This window comes from Arvicanthis niloticus, chromosome 22 (assembly GCF_011762505.2).
Source record: "Arvicanthis niloticus isolate mArvNil1 chromosome 22, mArvNil1.pat.X, whole genome shotgun sequence".
Lineage (NCBI taxonomy): Eukaryota > Metazoa > Chordata > Mammalia > Rodentia > Muridae > Arvicanthis > Arvicanthis niloticus.
In genome coordinates, this window is record NC_133429.1 from 13,110,714 (window position 1) to 13,135,987 (window position 25,274).

Here is a 25,274-nt window from a genome sequence, read left to right on the forward strand (position 1 = left end):
AGAATCTCCAGTTTACTATGTTCATGATAAAGTGTGAGAATTCCTTGTTCAAACCAGGGAGCTTCAATTTTGTTTTAAAGACTCCAGGTCTTTTAATGTTAAATCAATGTCCAAATTTATTTATATGAGTCCTAATCTGACACTAAATATTACAGATGCTGTACCCATAGCCCCCATTCCCATTGTTTGGTTGTTAATTGGGAGTGTGATGGGGGAAGTTGTTTCTGGCTGTGGTGTTTATTATGGCAGCAGAAAGGAGCTCTGGGTTTAATTATGCTGGAAAACACTTATAGCATCCACTCACTCACAAACCGCAGACCATTGTTCCCAAATGTTTCTAAAGCTGTCTCCAACTCAGGTCCTCTTATTGCCAATGAACCACACTTTAAGTGGTGAGTGTAAATGTCTCCTTTATTCGCCTGATATAATTGTCATCTCAGAGGCTGATTGCTGAATAACCTCACCCCTTCCTAGTTCTTTCTGAACTCTGGTTGGCTGGTTCAACTCAGCTGTTCTGGCTCAAACTCCTTTCCAAACTGACTGATTCAATCTGGCTTCTCTCAGCTTCTCACTAAATTGCTGCTTAGTGTCAAACTAACTCTGGCAATTTTCTCTTATCTTCTGCCTCTTCCATATTCTCTGGCTTCAACTGCCTCTGATAACAAGCACTGAACTGTAGGGAGCCGCGGCGAGCGGTGACAACATTTTCCATTACAAGATGGTGCTGGCATCCAGTGCTCCCACAAGTAAACAACTAAACTGCGCAGGTGCAAGAGGCGAAAGCTCGCCAAGTCACTGCCCATCCCGGGGGCGTAATATGAGATGATGAGTGAACAGCCAATCAGAAGTGAACACGCCACTCTAGGGTGCATATAAGCAGTGCCTTTTCCGGGCTTGGGGTCTTCTGCTTCAGCTGATACAAGAATAAAGCCTCACTGTAGTAACTGCCCGAACACTGCCTCCCGTGGGGACTCGGAAGGGGCGAGGAACATCTGTGGACTCGGAAGGGGCGCGGAACATCTGGTACCGAAACCTGGGAACTTCAAGGCGCCGCGGAGACCCACCCCCCCCCCCGAGTCTTGGTTAAAAAACTACAGGATCGAGGTACGTCTCTGAGAGGTATGTTTGGGGTGGAAGCCTTGGTTGCGAGCGGATTTTCACCCATTGCTGCCGCTGCACTAGTTGGCCTCTTGTTTGTGTTGCTTTCAATTTTAGCTTATTTGTGTTGTGAAGATCCAACTTGCAGCACAGCTATTAATGCAAGTCAAGAGGTTTTAGAAGAGGTCCACTCCAGTGTATCAGAAACAGAGTGTGTTAACCAGCATCAGGCCAAGGAGCCTGGGGAAAAAGATAAGGCCAAGGAGCCTGGGAAAGGGAAGCAGGCAAGAAGGCCTGGACAAAAGAAGCAGACCCAGGAGTCTGGTAAAAAGGGAGAGTACTCAAAAGAAACAGAGGCCAGTGAAGGGCCTGTTAAGAATAAGGACCCTTCACTGGCTGGTGAAGAGAGAGTAGAGGTCAAAAGGACCCCCTTTTACCCCATTAAGGAGCTTTCCGCCATAGACCTTAGCAACTCCGAAGAAGATCTAACGCAAGGAGAGGAAGAAAGCCTAGAGGAAGAGGCAGCCACCTATGAACAAAACAGATATGGACCAAAAATAACCGTCCTGAGATAAGACTAAGAAAGACCTTGAGTCCCTCGGCCCCGCCCTTGCCTCCGGCCTACGCCCCGGGCAGCGTCTCTAATTCATTTCTCAGCCTAGGACATCGGAGACAGCTACAGCTGGCATTTCCGGTCTTTGAAGGGGCAGAGGGAGCCCGTGTTCATGCCCCAGTAGAGTATAGGCAGGTCAAAGAATTAGCTGAGGCAGTACGTGCATATGGAATTGGGGCTAATTTTACCGTATCCCAAGTGGAGAGATTAAGTGCAGCTGCTATGATGCCAGGAGACTGGCAGGACACAGTGAAGGCGGTACTTACCAATATGGGCCAATATTTGGAATGGAAAGCGCTCTGGCATGAGCAGTTACAAGCACAAGCCAGAGCTAATGCAAGCATTGAGGGTCAACAATTATGGACTTTTGACATGCTGGCTGGAGTTGGCGTACACTCGAACGACCAGACCACTCATCCCTGGCAGGTCTACGCACAGATAGCATCAGCTGCAATAAAGGCATGGAAGTCTCTCCCTAGGAAGGAAGGCAGTAACCTTTATTTGTCCAAGATAATTCAGACATCTAATGAGTCTTTTTCTGATTTTGTGGCCTGAATGACCGAGGCAGCGGGTAGGATTTTTGGTGACCCGGAACAGGTGATGCTATTGATAGAACAAATGGTCTTTGAAAATGCTACAGCAGAATGCCTGCTGCACAGTCATTGCCCCTCGTAGGAACAGAGGGTTACAAGACTGGTTGAGAGCCTGTCGAGGCTTGGGAGGTCCCCTTACTAATGCCAGACTTGCAGCAGCAAACTTAGAAATGGCTGCAGTCCTCCTTAAAGGTCAGAATCGTGGAAAATTCCCTTCAAAACAAATGCCCCGATGCTTTGCCTGTGGGAAGGTGGGACATATGAAGAAAGAGTGCCCAAATAATCAAATACCATCAAAACTGTGCACCAGGTGTGGAAAGGGCTATCATCTGGCTTGGGATTGCCGCTCTGTTAGCGATATAAGAGGTCAGATCCTCCCTCCAAACCCCTCGAGCCAATTAGGAAACAATTTCCCTCTCTGCTGCTGGCCCATTACACAGATGACATTATTATGTGTCATAAGGATTTAATTACTTTACAGACCTCATACCCCTTATTATTAAACACCTTGGAACAGTGGGGTCTGCATGTTGCTACTGAGAAAGTTCAAATTTCAGAAATTGGCTCCTTTTTAGGGACAGTTATCTATCCAGAAAAGATAATTCCTCAGAAATTGGAGATTCATAGAGACCATTTACATACTTTGAATGATTTTCAGAAATTATTAGGTGATATAAATTGGTTAAGACTATTTTTAAAAATTCCCTCGGCCGAGCTGAAACCTTTATTTGATATTTTGGAAGGGGATGCTCATATTTCCTCACCAAGGGCCTTAACACCGGCTGCGAGCCATGCTCTACAAGTAGTAGAAGATGCTTTACAAGATGCCCAGTTGAAACGCATAGATGAAACCAAAACCTTTGATTTATGTGTTTTCAAAACTAGATGCTTACCCACCACTGTATTGTGACAAGAGGGGCCTTTGTTATGGATTCATCCCAATGCTTCTCCCGCAAAGATTATTGAAAGGTATCCAGATGCAGTTGCTCAACTTGCCCTTCGTGGACTAAAAGCAGCCATTACCCATTTTGGAAGGGAACCTAAGGTTTTGATAGTGCCTTATACTGCCCATCAAGTCCAAATATTAACGGCGACCTCTGATGTTTGGGCAGTGCTGGTTACTTCCTTCAATGGTCAAATAGATAATCATTATACTAAGCATCCTATCTTACAATTTGCCTTAACTCAAGCTATCATATTTCCACATATTGTGTCTCAGGAGCCACTCCCAGATGGAATGGTAGTTTATATGGATGGGTCAAAAACAGGAGTGGGTGCCTATGTGGTTAATGATAAGGTTACATCCAAACAATACCATGAAACCTCACCTCAAATTGTGGAATGCCTAGTGATGTCAGAGGTTCTGGAAATCTTTCCAGGTCCCTTAAATATTAAATTAAATATTTAAATAATTTAAATAATTAAATATTGTTTCAGATTCCTTCTATGTGGTTAATGCAGTAAAAGCATTAGAAGTTGCTGGGTTAATTAAGACATCTAGCAGACTTATAGAAGTGTTTCAAAAGATTCAGCTTACCCTGGCTAAGCGAAGATTCCCTGTCTTTATAACTCATATTAGGGCTCACTCAGGCTTACCGGGACCTATGTCCCGTGGAAATGACCTGGCAGATCGAGCCACAAAGTTGATTCCAATTGCCCTTTCGCCAAAATTGGATTTGGCTAAAGCCTTTCATAAAAGGTTTCATGTGACAGCTGAGATGCTACGATGCCGATTTAACATCACTAGAAAGGAGGCTAGAGATATCGTGACTCAATGCCAAAACTGCTGTCAATTCCTACCTGTTCCCCATACCGGAATTAACCCTTGGAGAATTAGGCCATTACAGATCTGGCAAATGGATGTTACCCACATCCCATCCTTTGGCAAATTACAATATTTGCATGTGTCCATTGATACCTGTTCTGGAGTTATGGTCGCCTCTCCATTGACTGGAGAAAAGGCGGCCCATGTTATTCAACATTGTCTCGAGGCTTGCAGTGCCTGGGGAAAGCCTAAAATCCTTAAAACTGACAATGGACCAGCCTACACTTCTCAAAAATTTCAACAATTTTGTCGCCAAGTGGAGGTAACACACCTGACGGGTCTTCCTTACAACCCTCAGGGACAGGGCATCATTGAGCGTGCTCATCGTACCCTTAAAACTTATTTGATAAAACAAAAAGAAGTTGAGGAAGCTCTGCCCACGGTGCCACGGGTTATTGTCTCTCTGGCACTTTTTACTCTTAATTTTTTGAATTTGGACAGTCAGGGCAACATGGCGGCTGATCGCCATTGCCTGGAACCAACTAGGCCAAAAGAAATGATAAAATGGAAAGATGTTTTGACTGGTCAATGGAAAGGCCCAGATCCTATTTTAATAAGATCCAGGGGAGCGGTTTGTGTTTTTCCACAGGAAGAAGACAACCCGTTTTGGTTGCCGGAATGCCTGACGAGACGCTTCACAGTTGTGGACGATGATTCCTCAGCGGGTTCCCCTACGAATGCTTTTGATCGCTACATGGATTCTCCAAGCTTGGGTTCCTAGTATATATAGTGAATTTAGATGGACTATTCTATCTGCTTTTCCAAAACCTATGCCCTTGCCTTCTTAAAAGGCGCCGCTTCTGCTAAACAGAATTTCTCCTATACCTTTAACTATACCAAGCGAATTAATGCCTCACTCCAGTTTGTGTGTATCCTCCATTTCTTTTCATCTTATCCAACCACTCCTTTAATACTTGTACCAATGTAACTTGCTTTATGTCCCAGTGCTGGTCTGCTCTTGTCTATAAGCAGTCCCTAATAGCCAGAATACCACAATGGATCCCTATCCCCGTTCAGACGTCTGGGACTTTGACTTTATTTCGACAGAAGAGAGATTTTGATATAATGGCAGCCATTGTCACAGCTATTATGCTCGGAGCAGACGGTGCTACTGTTGGAGCTATTGCCATGTTTCACCAAGTACAAACCACTGAATATGTCAATATTTGGCAGAAAGAGTTAGCCAGGCAATGGCTACCCACTCTTCCTCCACAGCAGAATTGAAAGGAGGTATTATGATACTCAATCAGAGATTAGATTTGGTTGAGGGAAGACTGGATATCTTATTTCAGTTGACATAAATTGGCTGTGAAAGGAAATTCGGAGCTTTGTGTATTACCAACATTCAATACAAAAACTTTACAAAAGCAGCCAATCTCTCATGTAAATTGTCCTTATATCTTTCAGGAAATTGGTCTGAAAATTTTGGTAATCTTCTTGAACAACTTCGCAGAGAAATTATTCTTGTCAACTCCACCCGCCTGGATTCCCTCCATCGTTAAAGGACTTTCTTCTTGAATTTCTTCTGCCTTTTCTTTCTTTAAGGAAAGGGTGGGGATAGGCCTGTTTGGTGCAGCCCTATGTTGTGGATTAGTGTTCATGTTATGATTGGTCTGCAAGCTCAGAGCCCAACAAAAACGTGACAAGGTCACTATCGCCCAAGCACTCGTAGCCTTGGAACAAGGATCTTCCCCTAAAATTTGGCTATCTATGCTAAGAAAGTAACTGATGACTGAGACCCTCAGTCGATGCACCCCAAGGGTTCAGCCCATTGCACTGGGTTGATGAGAGGTCTAAGTCTAGCCAGCCCTTGCCTGAATAACTGTGGTACCTGAATATTTAGAGGTGTTTGCGAGTGGGTATTCGGCAGGGAATGTTCCACGAGTGTGGATAGATTTCCTGAAAGTATGCCTGATTGCACAAAGGTTTGATGCCAAGAAACCTCCTCCCCTGGTGGCACCCCAGGGTGGAGGCTCCCTTTCCCCGACAAAAGGCATCAAGATGGGTATGGGAAGTATTACTCATTGCACGCTGACAAGAGAAGAAACCCATTACAATATCTCATTTTGCACAGGGGATCAGGCCTCTGCTTTCCCTCACTGAGTTGGTGCCACACTTGATAGGCAAAAGGCTGTTCCATCTTAATAAAATAGAAAGGGGGAGATGTAGGGAGCCGAGGCGAGCGGTGACAACATTCGCCATTACAAGATGGCACTGGCATCTGGTGCTCCCACAAGTAAACAACTAAACTGCGCAGGTGCAAGAGGCGAAAGTGTGCCAAGTCACTGCCCATCCTGGGGCGTAATATGGGGTGATGAGTGAACAGCCAATCAGAAGTGAACACGCCACTCTAGGGTGCATATAAGCAGTGCCTTTTCCAGGCTTGGGGTCTTCTGCTTCAGCTGATACAAGAATAAAGCCTCGTTGTAGTAACTACCCGAACACTGCCTCCCGTGTCTCTCTTGCGGGCGAGGGGACTCGGAAGGGGCGCGGAACACTGAACTGCACAAACTCATGAACTTAACTCCACTGCACTGCACTGACTCCCAACTGACTCTCAACTGACTACACCAAACTCAATTCCTTTCAGCTGAACTCAGCTGCCTGAACTGCATTCACTCTGAGCTGCTCTTTAGCTGTTCACCTGAGAGTTGGGCATGCCCTATCTCTGTTTCATTCTGTCAAATCTTTCGGTGATTCCTCACTTTGTCCTTCAGTTAGATGTCATTGTTTGGGATGAAAGGTTCGTACTAAGGGTGTGTGTCTCTTTCAGCCAGAGGGACTAAAGATGTGTGGTATGTCTGCATTCCAGCTGGATCACACAGACCTAGAGTGTCTTTGGATATGATCAGAGCAGCCATGTTGCTGAATGAAAATTCCTCTGCAGTGAGAGTTCAGATAACTGAGTGAATGGGTAACTCTGATGTGGCCTCTTAATGCTTTATTCTGAACTATAACTAAAAACCAAGGCAGTTTTAACTCAAGCTTTTCAGTTTCTTGGCATAATTCTCTAGTGACTTCATAGCCATATTGTTTAATTGACTTTGTCCTCATGGGCCATTAATTGTTCCTAGATTCACGGCTGTTTTCAATCTTCTATGACAAAATAACCATCATACATGAAGACGGAAGTAATGGGATTGTGCTAGATTGGATAACTGAGCGACATAGCCTTGAATTCTGAAAAGATGAGTCAAATTTAGGGAAACATGAAACTTGAAAAAAAAACTTGGTGTTTTACTTCTTAGAGCTAATTCTCCCATTGAGTGAACATTTGCAATCATTTTCTTAGTTCTAAAGCATAGGCAGACCCCCAACTTGTATCACACACAGATCTTTAACAAGGTCAGATTACTCTGCATATTATCAGTAGCTCAAATTGCAGGGTCATTATTAATGGCATCCAGCCTCTGAAAATTTAACTACTCTATGTTTCCTTTTGGCATTGGTCCTGAAAATATCTGGTCACAATTTATTGAAAGATACTGAATTTATGCTACTAGATGGGAACTTGTTACAAGATACTCTATACTCCCAGACTCATTGCATCACCACCAGTAGGCACAGCTCAGAAGTTCAGAGCTCACACACATTTCTCTATCAGTAAGCCCCACTAGGTAAGTGGGAGGGGAGGATAAGTATTTTCCATCTTGTAACAAGATGCAAGAGCTCTGCCTCGACATTAAGTGCACAAGGTAAATGAAACAAAGAGCAGCCATCTCATGTCTTCATGTCCCGCCAATGATGAGGATATACTTAGAAAGCCCATGAACAATGTTGTAATTCACTAATGGTCTCTTCCTAAAACCCAGCTCTAACAGACCAGTGAAGGGAAAAGGGTGAGACACAGGAGGCAGGAGAAGAGCAATAGAAGCTTGGAGCAGCAAGTTCTCATTTGTTCTTACAAGTAGAGAAGCAGAAAGTCCACCAACAGAAGATATACAGAAGGAGTGTAAACTGGGACTGGCAAAAGAGGGCAAGAATCAAGGGTGTGACTTTCATTTCTAGGGGGGAAAATATCTCTAACTCTAGGGGAAATTTTTTCCACTCTCAGTGAGTAAGTTACCAGAACATTCTCACCAAGCAGAGATTCAGAGATCATGGCCAATGAGTGTAAGGTGGTGGTTCTCAACTGAAATGACTTTACTCTCCGAGGGGACATCTGGCAATGCCAACAGACATTTTTAGCTGTAGCTGTTACATCTGAAATAGGCTGTGAACAAGCCAGAGACATATCCAGATATCCTACAACTGATAGAGCAATCCCAAAAGTTAATCATTACTGAGATGAAAAATACTCACAGTACCAAAACTGGTATAAGTGAAGAAGAAAATACCCACGTTCATCCTAAGTTACAATTCAGGTGAGATAAAACACAGTGAAAGGTATAGGGAAGCAAATGTGTTAAGAATGTGTGTTATCAGTCTGGGCCCAGGAACTGAGCAGATCCAAGGCGGCAGCTCTGCCCCCAATCACACAGAACCCAGAGGAAGCGGGGCTCCCAGGAACTCTAACCCGGGCAGTATCTTAGATAAGCAGACAGCAAAGTTCACCCCAAACAGGGAGTAACTGGGACCCACAAGGACCCAGGAAGTCACTCCCAGCCTGGAGCACTGGTTCCCTTTGGTCTGGGCCAGAGCACTGAGCAGATCTTGGGAGGCAGCTCTGCCCCCAATCTCTAAGAACCCAGAGGAAACGGGCTCCCAGAGCTCTAACCTGGGCAGCATCCTGTCTGAGCTTGAGCACTGAGCAGATTTTGGGCCCCAGCGCTTACCCCAGTAGTTACACCCACCCCACAAAGTTCTGATACAACCAAGATAATAGGAAAGACAGGCTCCAGTCAGGGACAGGGCAGGTAGCACTAAGGAGATACAGATGACAAAAGGCAAGCACAAGAACATAAGCATCAGTAACCCAGGGTACTTGGCATCATTAGAACCTAGTTCTCCCACACTAGAAAGTCCTGAATTCCCCGTATCACCAGGAAAGCAAGATTTAAAATCACTTCTAATGATGATGATAGAGGACATTAAGAAGGACATAAATAACACTCTCAAAGAATTTGAGGAGAACACAGGTAAACAGGTAGAAGCCCTTAAAGAGGAAACACAAAAATCCCTTAAAGAATTATAAGAGAACACAACCAAACAGGTGAAGGAATTGAACAAAACCATCCAGGACATAAAAATGGAAGTAGAAACAATCAAGAAATCACAAAGGGAGACTACGCTGGAGATAGAAAACCTAGGAAAGAAATCAGGAGTCATAGACACAAGCATCACCAACAGAATACAAGAGATAGAAGAGAGAATCTCAGGTGCAGAAGATACCATAGAAAATATCAACGCAACTGTCAAAGAAAATGCAAAATGCAAAAAGTTCTTAACACAAAATATCCAGGAAATCCAGGATACAATGAGGAGACCAAACCTAACGATAATAGGTATAGATGAGAGTGAAGATTCCCAACGTAAAGGGTCAATAAATATCTTCAACAAAATTATAAAAGAAAACTTCCCTAATCTAAAGAAAGAGATGCCTATAAACATACAAGAAGCCTATAGAACACCAAATAGACTAGACCAGAAAAGAAATACCTCCCGTCACATAATAATCAAAACACCAAGTGCACAAAACAAAGAAAGAATATTAAATGCAGTAAGGGAGAAAGGCCAAGTAACATATAAAGGCAGACCTATCAGAATTACACCAGACTTCTCACCAGATACTGTAAAAGCTAGAAGATGCTGGACAGATGTCATACAGACCCTAAGAGAACACAAATGCCAGCCCGGGTTACTATACCCAGCAAAACTCTCAATTACCATAAATGGAGAAATCAAGATATTCCATGACAAAACCAAATTTACACAATATCTTTCCACAAACCCAGCATTACAAAGGATAATAGCAGGAAAGCTCCAATACAAGGAGGGAAATTATACCCTAGAAAGAGCAAGAAAGTAACCCTCTTCCAACAAATCCAAAAGAAGATAACCACACAAAGATAACTTCACCTCTAATAACAAAAATAAAAGGAGACAACAATCACTGTTCCTTAATATCTCTTAACATCAATGGACTCAGTTCCCCAATTAAAAGACATAGGCTAATGAACTGGATACATAAACAGGACCCAGCATTTTGCTGCACACAGGAAACCCACCTCAGTGACAAAGACAGACTTTACCTTAGAGTAAAAGGCTGGAAAACAATTTTTCAATCAAATGGTCCTAAGAAACAAGCTAGAGTAGCCATTCTAAAATCTCCAGCCAGAGAACACAAAGGGGGCGACTCATGGCTCCACCTGTATAGGTAGTTGAGGGTGGCCTTGCCAGGCATCAGTGGAAGTGGACAGCCTTGGTACCTGAAAGTTTGGATTCCCTAGTGTTGGGGAATTGCAAGAGCAGGGAGGCGGGAATGAGAGGATGGTGGGAGCACACCCTCATAGTAATTGGAGGGGGGGAATGGGGTAAGGGGTTAGGCATCAGTGGAAGTGGAGGGCCTAGGTGCCCGAAAGTTTGGATTCTCTGATGTTGGGAAATTTGAGAGCAGGAAGGCAAAAATGGGAGGATGGTGGGAGCACACCCTCATAGAAACTCCCAGAATTATATGGATTAGACATGACAGAGGCAGGCTGCCAGAAGACTAGATTCCAGAATTCAAATAAACAATTATCTTGATACTAAAATTTGTTTTGAGAATTGTATATTGCAGAATGCATAGCCTTGGTGTATCTACTCATCAGGCAAGCTGAACAGACCTGCTCGAACCTCTGATGTCCTGGAATTCCAGCTGGATGCAGTGAAGACACAGTGTCAGAGGCTTATCAATTTACTCTTCCCCCAACCCCTCTTCTAATATCTCAACACCCATAATCAGCTTGAAGAAGTTAATGAAGAGTCGGCGCCCCTATTCCCTGGGCTTGGGGACTGAGGTGGTTAATATTGGGCTGTCTTTCTAGGGAAAAGTAGTGGTTTTGGTGGAACAGGGAGGATTAGCTAGGATTTATTGCATAGCCATAACCTACTGGTAGAAATATGTATAATTGTTATTAAGATGAAGTTATAATTTCTTAAATGGTACAAAATTTACTTTGATTTCAAATTTAAGGTTTTCATTGGTTCGAGCTTCTTATTAATATAAAAGTGAGATGAATATTGTTACTATCATAGGCATTGCACCTGTATAACACATTTAGGAATACAAGGCTTAGACCCCGTCCTTCTTTAATTTTTTTTAACTTATTTGAGATGGTTAGCCTGTGAGTTAAGGGCCTATATCAAATTCATGGCTTTGAATTTATTGTTAGGGTGTTTTCTACATTTTCTTTAGAAATAGCTGAGAGGAGTTAACAGACAACAGTCCAGATTGCCTTACATAAGTAGTTGGTTTTCAAAACATCAGAAATCCACAGAATTGACATTACAAATATTTCTGTATTAATGTTCATTTTGATTAGAGACCTGTCTGTTCCTGACAGCTTCCTGTCTTGGATTCTAAGAAGAAACTGAGCATCTTTGGAATTATTCCAATTGTGGTGAGTCAGCCACTAGGCAAGAATTGCCTCTTTCCATCCACAGACAAATCACTGTCCAGAAAAAGACACACTTGCAGAACAGTCGATTGATTATATCTGCCAAGACAGAGTAATCAGCCCTTAATAATTCTGCATCACTAGGTCTGTCAGATGATCCTGGGCCAGAAGGCTGAAGATCGGATGCTCCAACGTTCTGTAGTAAAGGGATTGTCCAGGTGTTCAGCAGTCTCTATAAATTGGCTAAGTTTTAGAAGCTGTGCTTTGTGTTTCCCATAATTTCAGTTAACTCAGTCATTCTGGATTTCTGATGGAGTTGAAAACTTATAGTCTCATAGCCAATCCTTGCTATTTACTTTGAGAGAAAAGATTTGTTAGGATGGTTTTCAGCTGACATTCATTCTAAAGCCAAGAAAAAAAAAAGCCAGGTTCAGAACTAAGTCTTTTATTTAGGAGAGATGACAGAGGTTCTGCTTAGTCAACAAAATGATGGACTGGGTATTAGGTCTATCTTGCACCTTACTGACATAAATTGGTATAGTTATGCTCTAACTGTATTTTGAGAGAAAAGTTTTATTTTAACAGGAAGGGTGATATGTAGGAGGAACTAAGGTGGGAGGAGTAAGGAGAGGAGGAGTAAGGAGAGGAGGAGGAGTAGAAGGAGAGGGGGAGTTAGGTGATGAGAGAGAAAGAGAGAGGGGGGCCAGACATGGAGGCAGATGTTCACATGTCTCCGCCAGTCAAAGATAGTTGATATATTTAGGTTGGGTATTAGGTTACAGTTCTGATTGATATTGAGCATTACCAGATTTATAAAGCCATTGGTTAACATTTAAAAAATTGCTTAAAAGCAAAAAGGAGAAGGGGGTATGGGATAGGGGTTTTCTAGGGAGGGGAAATGGGGAAAGGGGATGGCATCTGAAATGTAAATAAAATATCCAATAAAAACAAATGAAGAATGTGTTTTATCAGTGACAGCCCTAGAGGAGTGAGAAGTTCCTTCTAGAATGATCTTTTAAAAGTAAAATACAAACACACATATATACAATAATAAATAATATAATAATATATAATACAGATTGCATAATATATAATTAATATATATTAATATACACAATACAAGATATATAATACATAATATTGTGACATTTATTCTTTCATCTTGATCATTTCTTCTAGATTCAAGTTATTTCTTTTTCTAAAATAAGCATATTCTTTGATATTTCAGAAGGTGGTATAGTGTAGAGTTTCAAGTATTTTTCCAAAGTTTTGTCTAGCCAATTTGGAACTCTGAGCTAATTCTCATTTCCTTCAGGACATGGAAGATTCAAACCTATGTCTTCTGCTCTCTGTCATTACTATCAGAAAGTCTGGATTTTGTGTCTTTTCCCTCAGGCTGTTTCTTACATCTTTGTCTCTTTGTTTTTGCTGACTTACTATAACATAGAACTATGCAGATTTCTTTCTATTTGTTGTACTTGGTGCTCCTTATATTTTTTTACTTTAAGTAAATCTTCCTTTCTTCCCATTCTCTTCATCCAGAATAGGGCTTTTACTAAATTTATGTTGGCCTTTCTGTTTATGTATTTCACAGCAGAAATCATGGCATCTAAAGAACTGCCAATGGAATCAGAATGAATGACAAGGTGTGTAAAGAAAACAGAAAATAAGTTCATAGAAGGGCCATTTCTTAGATACCTTAAAGAATAAGTAAGAATTTTCTAGGAGGATATTATAAGGAAGAATATCCACATAGGTGGTCCAATATAAGCAAAGTCATGGCTCTTAGGGAATAGATGTAGAACACCATCTAGATGCATCCACAGAGAATGGTAAGAAACACTCTTTAAAAAGCTAGTCAAGAAGGCCCTTGTGTACCACATATAAAGTGTTTAAACCATATTCCACTAATAAGAAGAAGCAACGTAAATTTTTCAGCTGGAGTTGGGAGAGAACAGAACGAAGTAGGAAGAGAACATAGAATGAGAGAGGGGGGGCAGGAGGGAGAAGAAGGGAGGGGCAAGAGAAGGAGAAGAAGAAAAGATGAAGAGAGGAAAAAGAGGAATGGAGGAGGAAGAGAAGAGCAGAAGGAAGAAGATGGGAACAGTATGACTTTGAGAAAGTTAATTCTCTGAACATGGAAAAGCAAAGTATAAAAAAGCTCCAAAGAAAAGTCCTACACTGAACTAAGTAGAAAAATGAGCACTTGAGCTGAAAGTGTCATCTGGGAGGGAGAAGAAGGTCTTAGAGACATTTTCCAGGTGGCTATAATAAATGTCTGCCTACCTAGCTACAGAGGCTGCAAGCCAGCAGAAGATTAAGTCTAAGGATATGAAGTGTGGGGCTCAGGAATCCGAATGGTTCAATAGAGTCTAAGCCTATGTCCTGTCAAATTTTACCCATTCAAATCCTAATTCCTGTGTGAAGTCTTGGAAGGCAACTAGCCATGATGCAGAATTCTCATAAAAAGGATTTTACCTTTGTAAGAAGTTAGAGCACAGCTGGATAGTGGTAGACCACACCTTTAATAGCACTTGGGAGGCAGAGGCAGGTGGGTTTCTGTGAGTTCAAGGCTAGCCTTATCTACAGAGCTAGTTACAAGACATCTAGAACCACACAGAGAAACCTTGTCTCAAAACCCAAACAAATCAAAGAAGAGGAGAAGGAGGAGGAAGAAGAAGAAGAGGAGGAGGAGGAAGAGGAGGAGGAGGAGGAAGAGGAGGAGGAGGAGGAGGAGGAGGAGGAGGAGGAGGAGGAGGAGGAGGAGGAGGAGGAGGAGGAGGAGGAGGAGGAGGAGGAGGAGGAGGAGAAGGAAGAGAAAAAGAAAAAGAAGTAGAGCACTGGGCTGGAGAGATGGCTCAGTGGTTAAGCGCACTTGCTGCTCTTGCAGAGCACCTGGATTCAGTTCCCAGAACCCACATGGTAGCTTCTACAATTCCAGTTCCAGGAGGTCCAGTGCCCTCTCCTAGCCCCTGAAGGCACCTAGCACATAAGTAGTGCACAGGTATACATGCAGGCAAATATCAATACACATTAAAATGATAGATAGATAGATAGATAGATAGATAGATAGATAGATAGATAGATAGATAGATAGATAGATGTTGGGCCCCATTTCAGCCCCGGTTTGGGCCTTGTGGACAAACCCGAGACTGAGTTTTAAGACCTATCACAGTCACTTCCGTATGGGGTGACTCAGCAAGACCTGTTTGGCCCTGCCTCTGCCCTGCCATTGCTAATGTAGAGCTTTGCCATTGACCCTGTCAGTTACCCCATACCCTCCATCACTCTTCTCCATCTCCTACATCATCTCACCCACCAAAAGCCACTTTCCTATGCTCTGAGTTTATATAATCAAGAGGCTGATGCAATAAAGTTGAGTTCCTGCTTCGACAAGACTCTTGGCCCGGTATGTTTCTTTTAGGTCATCAACACTCACCATCCCATTCAGCCCAAGAGAGATCTGGCTAGACCCGGCAGGACAGAGACCACTCTCCTCTTGCCTGGACCTGCCATCAAGGAGCTGACAGACAGATAGATAGATAGATAGATAGATAGATAGATAGATAGATAGATAGATAGATAGACAGATAGAGTTTTAAAGTCAGAGCATTAATCATGAGATGATATAGCCAAAAGATGGTCATCTGGATACCAGGAAGAGAGTCTGCACAGAAACTCTATCCAGTTTCTGGTTCCCCAGCCCTGAACTTCCCAGCCTACATTTTTTAAGATAAATATTTGTGATTTAAGCCACTCAATCTATGGTATTTTTGCTATAGCAGTCCAAACTAAAATAAATAGACTCAGCCACCATTAAATGGAATAGGAAATTCAACTTTATGAAAGCTACCAGACAAAAGCTATGTACCAGGGTACATAACTTTAAAATATCTAAGAACAAATTGAAAAGCCCATTAGGCAGCTATAACTAAACTTTCTAATTTGTCAGATAAATCAGGCATGGGAATTAGCTGAGGGCCTTCAGCATGCAACTGGAACTGAGGGTGAAGGAAGGGAGGGGATGAGGATCAGTGGACTGTATGGGGGTGACCAAAAAACGGAAGCTGGGAGATAGTGATACAAGTTGTAAAACCTGGCAATCAAAATTTGGGAATGAAACACACATGAGTGTCTGAGATGGGAAATTTCTTAAACTCTCTCAATTTTTTTCTATTGAAGAAATGTATATCTCCATTAATATAGTCTTACCAATATGTTAATAATATATTTTATACTAATATATTATAAATCTAGAGGTTAAAGGCCTTCAATCTAAGGAGCCTGAAGGGTTCCAATAGTTATCCTTTTAAGTTGCAACATTATGTGTCAAGTGGCAAATTCACACCTGACACCCAAGTCACATACTAAAAATATTGTATAAAATCACCTCATGCTTTGTATATAACATATATAAAATGTAAATGAACTCAGTATTCAGACTTGAGTTCCACCCTAAAGATGTGTCAATATGCATATGAAAACATCTCAAAATTGTTTTTTAAAATTCTAAAATTTAAAACATTTTGGGTCCCAAGAATTTCTGACAAGCCATACATAACCTGTATTGGTATTTTTAATATTAAATTAATTACTTTATTAATGAAATAAGTTTGTTTATGCATGTCACTCCTCACTGTGAAATCCTATTACCTTAGTTAGGGTTTCTATTGCTGCGATGAAACACCATGAGTAAAGGTAATTTGGAAAGTAAATGGTTTATCTTACTTCCTCTTCCATATCACAGTTCATCAGTTAAGGAAATCAGGACCAAAACTCACACAGGGCAAGATATTGGGGGCAAGAGCTGATGCAGGAGCCATGGTTGGACTGTTGCTTACTGGCTTGTACATCATGACCTGTTTCTCATAGAACTCAGGACCGCCAGCCCAGGGATGGCACCACTCACAATAGGCTGGGCCCTCCTGCACCAATTGCTAATTAAGAAAATGCCCTACAGGCTTTCTTACAGCCTGGTCTTATGAAAGCATTTTGTCAGTTGAGGTTCCCTCCTCTGAGATGACTCTACCTTGCATCAAATTGACATAACACTAGCCAGCACACTTCTATTTTAATGTTTGTCACACTATATTAGAACACTTGGTTTCTTATCTGTTTTCTCCACTAAGCATTACTTTGCTTGAGAGAACTGTGATATATGTCTTAATTTCCTATCCAAAGGGCATATCATAGTGCACAAACGAGAAAAGAATGTAGTCCACATTGGATGGATGGATGCATGCATGGATGTGTGGATGGGTGGATGGATGGATAAATGCATGGGTGCATGAATGGATGAATGCATGGATGCATGGATGAATGGATGGATGCATGGATGCATGAATGGATGCATGGATGGATGCATGGATAGATGCATGGATGAATGGATGTATGGATGGATGCATGGGTGCATGGATGGATGGATGCGTGCATGCATGGATGGATGCATGGATGCATGGATGGATGCATGGATGCATGGATGCATGGATGCATGGATGGTGGATGCATGGATGGATGCATGGATGCATGGATGCATGGATGGATGCATAGATAGAGGCAAGCCAGCAATAGAGACTGCGTTTTCATCTTAACCTGCTTATTTACTGGCAATGCATCATTTGTCGTTAGGAAAGAGCAATATATCCAGGGTTTTAAAGCTTGCTCACTGCACACACTGGAAACTAGGACTAAGTCTAATGAACAAGGACCTACTGTGCGGGTCAGTTGCACAATGAAGAGAAAGAGAAATGAGTAGAATTGTGGCAAGAATTAAAAACAGTCTGGAGATGGAGGGAAGGGACTTGTGAGTCCCCACCCCTCACTGCGGAGCTGTAGACCTTGGCTGCTCCTGGGGAAGGAAGAGTTAGCTTTCTTTAAGCTCCAGTGGTTGGCGTCATACCCAGGAGTACATTGACAGCACAAATTAGACTATCCATTCAAGATTTTGTTAATTCACCCTGGAATGTAGAATGATAGCGTTTATAAAATGTGAAAATGTTTAAAGTGTGGTTATGGAAGCTCATAGGCATACAAAAATCCCAATAATCAATACCTAAGTGTCTAGCTACACGGATGTAAGCTTCATCAGCTCTTCTCTATCAGTGCTGAGGTTATAGAGCTAAAAGTTATGCTTGTGAAAGGACATCTGGAAGCTTCTGGAATCTCCAAGACAAACTTGTACAATTGTACTGACCCTTGTAACTCCAGAATTTTCCTCTAATTAGCAACAGAAGAAAAAATTTTAAAAATAAAAGATATAAATAAATGTATTTTAAGACAAATAAATAACGAAAGCAGCAAAACTTTCACACAAATATTTTATACACTGAAATCAATAAACTACTGCAAGAAAATAAATGCAGAAGGCCTACAACACAAGCAAAACCTTGACATTTATAGAAGCCGTGACAGCACCTATAACTTTCTAAAAGTTGATGCCACGTGTACAGGATATCATTAGTGTTCACGTGTGCCTTGTACAGCACACGTGAACAAGCAGCAGCAACAATAATGCTGATAAGAAAATAATAACAAACAGTTACATGGAGAAAGTTGTTGTTAATGTTACAGGAAAGCCCTGAAATGAATTGTGGGTATTTATTTTGGCTTTTTTTTTTTTTTTTTTTTTTTTTTTTTTTTTTTTTTTTTTTTTTGAAAAACCTAGAAGTTCAAAATAGAAAGCTCTTTTCAAAATCAGCTTGCTTCTTGGGAAGAAAAACGGGCTCACTGATGGGGAATGTAAAACGTTCACCTGGTGGCTTCCATTTCACACTCCTCTGTGCTGAAAAATACCTTAACATTCCCCTACTGTGAACACAGAAAGCATTTGATCTCTCTTATGTTTTTCTATTCATTTATTTATTTATTTATTTATTTATTTATTTATTCACTTTACAACTTGATCTATGTCCCCCTCCTCCAGATCCCCCCTCACACAGTCCCTCCCCTTATCCCTCCTCTCCTTCACTTCTGAGAGGGTAGAGAGCCTTCTGGGTATCCCCCAACCCTGGTACATCAAGTCTCTGTAGGGCTAGGCACATCCTCTTCCACTGAGGACAGACGAGGGAGCCCAGTTAGAGGAACAGAATCCACAGGCAAGCAACTGATTTAGAAACAGTCCTTGCTCCAGTTGTTTGGGGACTCCCAGAAAGACCAAGCTGCACATCTGCTACACATATATGCAGAGGACCTACGTCCAGCCTGTGCTTGCTCTTTGGTTGGTGATTCAGTCTCTGAGAGCCCCCACAGATCCAGGTTAGTTTACTATGTTTGCAGACAGGAGCCTAGCATAACTGTTTTCTGAGAAGCTCCACCCAGCGGCTGACAGAAACAGATACAGAGACTCACAGCCAAACATTGGGCAGAGCTTGGGGACGTTTATGGAAGGGTTGGGGGAAGGATTGAGGGACCGGGAGTAGATAGGGACTCCATTTGATTTCTTAACTTCAAATGTTATTGAACAAGAGCAAATGCAGTCATTCTTCTTCACAACCAAACACCCTGGGGCTGGAAGGACAGACAGCTCAGCAGTTAAGAGCACTGGACCAGGAGTCTTGCAGAGGACCAGAATTCAGTTCCCAGCACCCATACTGGGCTAACAACTGTCTTCTAACTCCATTTGGGGGGGGGATCTTATATTCTGGCCTCCACAGGTACCTGCTGGCACCTAGCCAATATACATGCAGTCATGTACACACACACACACACACACACACACACATACACACACCCACACCCACACACACAGAGAGAGAGAGAGAGAGAGAGAGAGAGAGAGAGAGAGAGAGAGGAAATTCTTTATAAAAGTCAAAGTCCCAAAGACATTTGAGCTTACTACATAGATATCTCTATAGCAAGGTGACCCTTAGTCAGGATAATCAAAAGATGGCTAAACTCTGTCATGCGCAGAGCTAATGTTTTACAAGTGATCCCTAACACTTTTTAGATTTCAACTGAGCAATTCAATCAAAGACACATCAACACCCCAAGAGAGGCCATCTGTAAAATGCACTATGCCAAGGGTCACTGTGCTGTGCACAGGGTACCTGGGGTGCTGCCTAGGGATCCTCAGGTTTAACAAGTTCAGTGGTGGTTACCTGGAAACATCCATAACTTCTGCAACATTAGTACCTTGTCTCTAGGTGGCAGCATCTGTGAATTGTTGCTTGCCAAGGACTAAGTGCTGTAGCTACAGAACATACAGCAGCATAAATTTTTACATCACTTAAACCTCCACCCAAACTTCAGAAACAAGAACAGTAAGTGAGCCATCCTTGCACGGGTGGCTCTTCCATCAAATGTGACATATCATAAATGTTGTGACTTGGTTGTTTAAGTTACGACTTCTAAAAAAAAAATCACATAGATCAGTGGTCAGCAAATAGTTCTGAAAGGGGATCAGACAGTAAACATTTTAGGCATTACAGGCTATAAAATTTGTTATGATTACTTGATTCTGCATTGTCATGCATAGATCACTGTAGGTTTTGCATAAACAAAAGTATGGCTGTATCCCATACAAAAGACCTGATGTAAAAAACTGAAATTCAAACTTTATATAATTTTTGTATGTCATAAAATATTATTAACTTTTCTCAACCACTTAAAATGTAAAAAAAAAAACCTATCTTTTCTGTTATTTTTGAGATTATAATATATTTATATTTTTCCTTCCTTTTCCTCCCTTCAAATCTCCTCCTATGCCTCTCCTTGTTCTCTTTCACATTCATGGCTTATTTTTCATTAATTATTGATATATATGTTCGTGTATATATATATACATGCATATACATACAATATACACACACACATATATATGTCCTCTGCTGGGATTTTGCTTACTCATTTTTCTCACAGACCATGAGAACTTTCCTCCAAAGTGTCTTTGATGAATTGCTCATTTGAAATCTAAAGAGTGTTAAGGATCACTTGTAAGACTGAGTGGAATTTTATATTTTTTATTTAAATATATATTTATTTTGTTTTACATATATGTATGTATGCATACACATATGTAAAATATACATGTATATACATATACATATACATATATATATATATATCCTTGCTCAGTCTGTGTAATGTTGCTTCTCTGTGTGTATTCAGGACTGACCATCTGGTGTTGGATAACCAGTTGTTGTGTTCTTCCCTGAGAAAGACTATCTCTCCTGCTCTCAGCATTCCTTAGTTGCCTGTAGTTCTTTGTGTAGGGCACAGGCTCCATGGTCTCTCCTCCATCCACTTGAACGTGTCTATTATCCTTGTTCATCTCATGTTTAGGCAGTCACATTAATGAGACTTTATAGATTCAAAAAAAATTAAGCTTAATTCTTTGGCTGCTCAAAATCAGGAAGCTGGCTGGCCAGATTACACCTGTGGTTTTCAAGACCCCTCCCCCCCCCCCCATCACAGATCAATTCGGTGAGGCAAAGTGAACTGGCTCTAAGATATTCAAACAGAAATTACACAGCGAAAAGTCTCACTTTTTGCTTCTTAGACTCCTGATTCGAAGTTGATTCCTAGGGAACGTCTTAGCAAATGGAATAACATGTCAGTCGCATGTCTCCAAACACAACCTTCCCTCTGGTCCAACGTAGTGATTAAACAGGGAGCATGGAGATACTGTGGGAGTCCAGAGCATCACACAAGCAGAAGCATGGCACAATCTGGTCAGCAGGGAAATGCATGAAAGAACCTTAGCTATGCCAAGACCCGAACCTCCAAAGACCCGCATTGTTACCTGTTGTGTCTTGGCTCAGAGTTTCCTGGCTGCTGCTGCTGTAAGAAGGCACTGGAGTGATGGACAGCGAGGCCGGACAAGACAAAGGTGTAGCCAGGTCAGCTTTGCGAGTGAAGGCCTGGTGGTACACAGGGATGCCTGCATCTTTGGAGAGGAGGAGCGGCAGATCTGATGGGAGGGTGGGTCTGCCTTGTACATAGGGATTCTTCCAGTGGGTGAGTCCAATCGCAACAGGCCCAGCAACATCGTAGCCTATTGAAATAAACAGATTCAGCCAGCGTAGATTAATATAAGACATGCCAAGATCCACAGAGGCTAGATTTTATCTTGAAGGCAAAGCAAAGCAAGGTCCTTAAAGGTCTATAAAGTGGGATTACATTAATGTTAGTAAAGACAGTCAGAACCATCACTTCCTATTGATCACGTCTTCCAGGAAGCTCCTGGCTTCTCCACACAGTATCCGGCATGGTGATGCCTAAAGGGTGTTAGCAGGCTGGGACAGGAGATGTGTCAGAAGAAAGTCCAGGTGATGGGAGGACAGACTGAGAGACCAAGCAAGACAGGAAGGGAAAGGAAGACAAGAAGTAGAAAGGGAAGCTTTGTGGAGTGGATGTATATGGTGACGCCATGTTAGTCACCACACAGACATCAACTCAGCACACTGCCCCCACCCACGCTTTACAGACAAGCCTTACTTCTACACTCCGAGCTGAGCCTCCCTTGAATTAGAAGGTGCTTTAGTTATCTTCAGACTTCCTTTCTCGTCTTTCTCTACTTGGCTCTCCTCACTTCCATCCTACAAGTCCCTAGCCACTTGGCTCCGGAATGACACTCTCTGTTCAGTTAATTCCCCCAACACAGGGCTGCAGGGAGATCGTGTGAAAGGCTATGGAGCAGAGGGCGTGTGAAGGTCATTAAAGGACTGAATTAAAACACTGACTTCAGTAAAGAAAACGAACTTCAGAGACACAGCCACATGGACACAGGGAAAGAGCCTGCAGTGACCAGCTAACTCTGCCAGTGTGGTTTGAGTGAAAATGTCTCCCACAGGCTCAGATCTTTGAATCTTTATTCCCCAGTTGGTGTCACTGTTTGGGGAGGTTGTGGAACTTGTATTCTTTTCTGGAGGAAGTACATCACTGGGGGAAGGGGTTCTGAGGGTTTACAGCCTCTTCCCACTTCCTGTTTGTTCTTCCTGCTTAGTGCTTGCAGTTGAGGATGTAAGTGCCCTGTGTCTGTCTCCATGCCTCTCTGCCACAATGTACTCTTAAACAGGCAGTTCTTAACCTGTGGGTAGAGATACCTTTGGGGATCCCATATCAGATATCCTGCCTGTCAGATATTTACATTAGGATTTAAAACAGTAGCAAAATTATAGTTGTAACTTTAAATTATAATTTTAAAAAACTAATTTTATGATTGGGCATCACCATGACATGAGGAACTGGATTAAAGGGTCAGGGCATTAGGAAGGTTGAGAGCCACTGCCCTAGAACCACAAGCCCAAATAAACACCTCCTTCTATAAGTAGCCTTGGTCATGGTATTTGATCAAAGCAACAGAAAAGTAACTGATACCTGTCTTTCACTGATATTTGTCTATGACAAAGAGAACGGTTCTTTCTTCAGCCCAGTGTGAACAGGAGGTCTAGATTTTTCTAGGATTGAGAAAAGCCAGGTGTGTCTTGAGATGTTGAGCTTCAGTGGAAACAGAGGTGTGAACACATTTGTTAGGAAGAGCAAGAAATGGAAATGATGGGCAAGAGAGACGAGGCAAGCACCATGAACCCAGTATCATCCACACTAAAGCTGCGATTAAAGCCTAGAAATCAAAAATGACAATATTCCTAGTACTTACTGGCACAGCACCAAGGGAACTATTAGCATCATCACATGTCAACTTTACAACATTCCTGTCAATCATGCATGGTTTGTCCCATGAACAGATGAAGAAACTGAGGTTGAGCGGAGCTATATCTTCCCCCATGGTCAAGATTACACATAAGTCAAGATTTGAAGGCAGACACTCTGAAGACAACACAGATGTGCTTTCTTGCTAACAAAGTGGTTATGCATGCTCTGCTGTGTGTGTTCTGTCGCTAAGAAAGTCGTCAAGATAGGTTCCAGGAGCTACAAATGGGAACTGGGCCCTGAAAAGTCAGATTTGTGTTATTTATTCCTTTCTGGACATTTTTTTAAATAGAGGAACCCAATTATACTTGAGGAAAGGAAAGCGCTAAAAATCATGCCAACGGGGCTTTTCTCATCCTCGTTTGGTCAGCTTTATAGAAGGCATCACATGGGATGCAGGGAATGTAAGTGAACCTTCTGAGAGGATCAGGAAGCCTCCGGGGCTCATCAACAAGAACTCAGCCTCTCTGTGTTCTGAACTGTAGTGGAACCAGGGAGGAGTTTGAAGGCTGTCCCTAGCAGTGAGCCCAATCATGTTTTCCAGACGACACTTCTGATTCAATCTTCTTGACTATCCTCTAAAACCTTCTATGGTATTGGCTATGGAAGTGAAGTTTGAGAGTACCTCATTTAAATGGATGCTTTATTATATCCTTTATTTTTAAAAATTAAAATCATAATGCTTCCTTATTATGCCAAAGAATCCTTGCCTCGTCCTGCCACTCAGACACTCGTCTCTTTCATTAAATGATTTTTTAAAAAAAATATTGACATTATAGTATAATCACACCCCCTTTCTCTCCCTCTCCTCTTTCTAGACCAGTGCTTCTCTACTTGTGGGTAGAGACTACTGAAGGGTCACATATCAGATATACTACTATCATGATTTGAATATGCTTAGCCCAGGGAGTGGCACTATTAGGAGGTGTGGCCTTGCTGGAGTAGGTGTGTCACTGTGGGTGTGGGCTTAAGATCCTCACCCTAGCTGCCTGGAAGTCAATCTTCCAATAGTAGCCTTCAGATGAAGATGTAGAACTCTCAGCTCCTCCTGTACCATTCCTGTCTGGTTGCTGCCCTGTTACTGGCTTGATGATACTGAACTGAACCTCTGAACCTATAAACCAGCCCCAATTAAATGTCACCTTTTATAATACTTGCCTTGGTCATGGTGTCTGTTTACAGCACTAAAACCCTAACTAAGACATATCAGATATTTACATTACAATTTGTAACTAGCAAAATTACAGTTACGAAATAACAATGAAATAATTTTATGCCTGGAGGTCACTTTAACATGAAAGGGTTGCAACATTAGGAAAGTTGAGAGCCACTGTAGTCTAAACTCTCTCATGTACCCTTTCATATTGATCACTTTGGAATTCACAGCCTCTTTCAACTGTTGAGGTGTGTGTGTGTGTGTGTGTGTGTGTGTGTGTGTGTGTGTTTTCCTATGTATATAGCTATGCTGTGATACAGTATCTCTTAAGAATGTCAGAAGCTATATCCATATAGTCTCAGTAGCATGGCTGTCTAAACAGGATCTGAACACACAAATAATATGAATATACATACTAGTGTATAAGGGAAGAAAGCTCACAAGGCTTCTGCCCTAGACAAAGAACTACAGTCAACTAAGGAATTCTGAGCACAGGAGAAATAGTCCCCAAGGAAAAGCATACGGATCCATGATTCATTATCAAATGGTCAGCCCTGAAAACCTATAGATTCAAGTCTCTTTCTCTTTCCTTCCACATTCCCAAGTCCATCTAGAATCATTACCAAGAAGAGAGCACACTGTGAAAGTGTGTTTAAGGCTCTATACGTGCTCCTTAATTTAAGAATGGGAAAACTGTTGTAAATATAAACGGGACATTGTTCAACCTTTGACTAAGAGACAATTGTTTAATAAGCAAGAAAGACATCTTGTTAAGTGAAACAAGCCAGGCACAAAGAAAAAA

The 25,274-nt window shown here is 42.0% G+C and overlaps 1 protein-coding gene across 1 annotated transcript in view; it reads right to left on the reverse strand.

Annotated features, from left to right (window-relative positions):
- The window catches only part of Ano4 (anoctamin 4), a 367,952-nt gene that overhangs the window by 337,305 nt on the left and 5,373 nt on the right, over positions 1 to 25,274 (reverse strand). Inside the window, exon 2 of the mRNA XM_076919933.1 lies at positions 21,407 to 21,658. The gene's annotated coding sequence lies outside the window, so the exon portion shown is untranslated. The remainder of the gene's footprint in view (positions 1 to 21,406; positions 21,659 to 25,274) is intronic.